General features: G+C 28.8%; 1 non-coding gene and 1 pseudogene across 1 annotated transcript in view; both read left to right on the top strand.

Moving 5' to 3' along the window:
* The first annotated feature begins 686 nt into the window (after positions 1 to 686).
* On the top strand, positions 687 to 866 carry LOC129252605 (5.8S ribosomal RNA; annotated as a pseudogene).
* A 444-nt stretch (positions 867 to 1310) lies between these two features.
* The window catches only part of LOC129252602 (large subunit ribosomal RNA), a 3986-nt gene continuing 2302 nt past the window's right edge, over positions 1311 to 2994 (top strand). The window contains exon 1 of the ribosomal RNA XR_008583537.1: positions 1311 to 2994. This exon is cut by the window's right edge and continues 2302 nt beyond it. This is a non-coding gene — a ribosomal RNA (large subunit ribosomal RNA).

Raw genomic sequence — 2994 nt, 5'->3', positions numbered from 1 at the left:
TTGTTTTCGCAAAAGTTGACCGAACTTGATTATTTAGAGGAAGTAAAAGTCGTAACAAGGTTTCCGTAGGTGAACCTGCGGAAGGATCATTATTGTGTTCCATATCCGTAAGAAAAACAAACAAACAAACAAACAAACAGACAAGCAAACAAACGAACAAAAAGAAAAAAAAAAAAAAAAAAAAAAAAGAAAAAAAAAAAAAATTTATATAATTATTTTGAATCCATAATTCTTTTTATTCTTTTTCATTCAATTTGTGATCCATCAATTATATCATATTAAATATAATATATGATGGTACATTTTGTAATGTTTTTTCTTATTTTTTTCTTTTAAAAACCTTTAAACATGAAAATAAAAAGTTGTACTTATTATTCATTTGATTGAATGATAAGTTAATTTGTTCACAATAACAAAAGTGGTATATATTTATTATATTATTATATATACATAAAATGATTAAAAAAATACAAAATAATTGAATCATAATAAATACCACCACTGTATTATTGTTGAACTAAGACATTCGCAACTTAATAAAAATGTTTAGAGTTAAATATATTTGATATATATTATTGAAAGAAAATCAATTTATATATTATTAATATTATTTAATTTTACTCTTTCAATTAATATATGCAAAAAAAAAATTGACATTTGTTATAAATAAAAATAAATAAAAAAAATACTCTAAGCGGTGGATCACTTGGCTCATGGGTCGATGAAGAACGCAGCAAACTGTGCGTCATCGTGTGAACTGCAGGACACATGAACATCGACATTTTGACGCATATCGCAGTCCATGCTGTTATGTACATTAAATTCAATTTTAAAGTACTGCTTGGACTACATATGGTTGAGGGTTGTAAGACTATGCTAAATAAGTTGCTTATTCTTTTATAAAAATAATTGAATTTAAGCAAATGTGTATATTATTGGATTTTAATAATTCATAATATTAATAGCAAAAAAAATAAAGATATATAATGAATTTTATTTATTATATTATTCTTTAAAAAAAAAAATCCTCTCAAATAAAATGAAATGATGAAAATATTGAATCTAAGTATTCTTTACAAAAAAATTTTCATATTATTTATATATATATATAAAATAATAATTTATATATGTAATTAAAAGGAGGAATGTCTAGCATAAAAATAAAATTTTTTATTCTAGGATTGCCTCATTTTACATTATTATTATTTTTATATATTTACAATATATAAAAGGAGAAAAGAAAAATAGAGATGAAAAGATGATATAATTTTTTTATTAAATTGTGAGAAGATAAAAAAAGAATATTAAAACAACCTCAACTCATATGGGATTACCCCCTGAATTTAAGCATATTAATGAGGGGAGGAAAAGAAACTAACAAGGATTTTCTTAGTAGCGGCGAGCGAAAAGAAAATAGTTCAGCACTAAGTCACTTTGTCTATATGTCAAATGTGAGATGCAGTGTATGGAATATCTTAATATCTAGTATGAGAAATTAACGATTTAAGTCCTTCTTAAATGAGGCCATTTACCCATAGAGGGTGCCAGGCCCGTATAACGTTAATGATTACTAGAAAGATATTTCCAAAGAGTCGTGTTGCTTGATAGTGCAGCACTAAGTGGGTGGTAAACTCCATCTAAAACTAAATATAACCATGAGACCGATAGTAAACAAGTACCGTGAGGGAAAGTTGAAAAGAACTCTGAATAGAGAGTTAAATAGTACGTGAAACTGCTTAGAGGTTAAGCCCGATGAACCTGAATATCCATTATGAAAAATTCATCATTAAATAATTAAAAAAATAATGTGCATTTTTTTCATATAAGGACATTGTAATCTATTAACATAATAAAGTATTTATCAAAAGATCATTGGTGATATTAAGTTTATTTAAATTAATTTGCTTTTTAAGCATATTAACATAAAATAAATACTAATGATTTGATAAAGTGTTGATAGATTTTATTATATATAATGCTAAAATTCATTTTTTGAATTTTACAAAAAATTTAATATCTATGATATTAATATTATTTGTATGCATTTATATGATTAACAATGCGAAAGATTCAGGATACCTTCGGGACCCGTCTTGAAACACGACCAAGGAGTCTAACATATGTGCAAGTCATTGAGTTATATTAAACTTAATGGCATAATTAACTTAACTTAAATATAATGGGATTAAATTTTTAGTCTATTTTTTAATAAATAGTCAATTAATTCAATCCCGGGGCGTTCCATATAGTTATGTATAATGATAATTTATTATTATTTATACCTCTAACTGGAGCGTACCTTGAGCATATATGCTGTGACCCGAAAGATGGTGAACTATACTTGATCAGGTTGAAGTCAGGGGAAACCCTGATGGAAGACCGAAACAGTTCTGACGTGCAAATCGATTGTCAGAATTGAGTATAGGGGCGAAAGACCAATCGAACCATCTAGTAGCTGGTTCCCTTCCGAAGTTTCCCTCAGGATAGCTGGTGCATTTAAAAATTATATAAAATAATCTTATCTGGTAAAGCGAATGATTAGAGGCCTTAGGGTCGAAACGATTTTAACCTATTCTCAAACTTTAAATGGGTAAGAACCTCACCTTTCTTGATATGAAGGTTGAGGTTATGATATAATGTGCCCAGTGGGCCACTTTTGGTAAGCAGAACTGGCGCTGTGGGATGAACCAAACGTAATGTTACGGTGCCTAAATTAACAACTCATGCAGATACCATGAAAGGCGTTGGTTGCTTAAAACAGCAGGACGGTGGACATGGAAGTCGTAATCCGCTAAGGAGTGTGTAACAACTCACCTGCCGAAGCAACTAGCCCTTAAAATGGATGGCGCTTAAGTTGTATACCTATACATTACCGCTAAAGTAGATGATTTATAAAACAATTTCGATTGATTTATAAATTTTGAAACTTTAGTGAGTAGGAGGGTACAATAGTGTGCTTAGAAGTGTTTGGCGTAAGCCTGCATGGAGCCGCTA

Source organism: Anastrepha obliqua, unplaced genomic scaffold (genome assembly GCF_027943255.1).
Source record: "Anastrepha obliqua isolate idAnaObli1 unplaced genomic scaffold, idAnaObli1_1.0 ptg000280l, whole genome shotgun sequence".
Lineage (NCBI taxonomy): Eukaryota > Metazoa > Arthropoda > Insecta > Diptera > Tephritidae > Anastrepha > Anastrepha obliqua.
The sequence above is the reverse complement of the archived record's forward strand: the minus strand, read 5'-3'. Positions and strand labels throughout refer to the sequence as shown.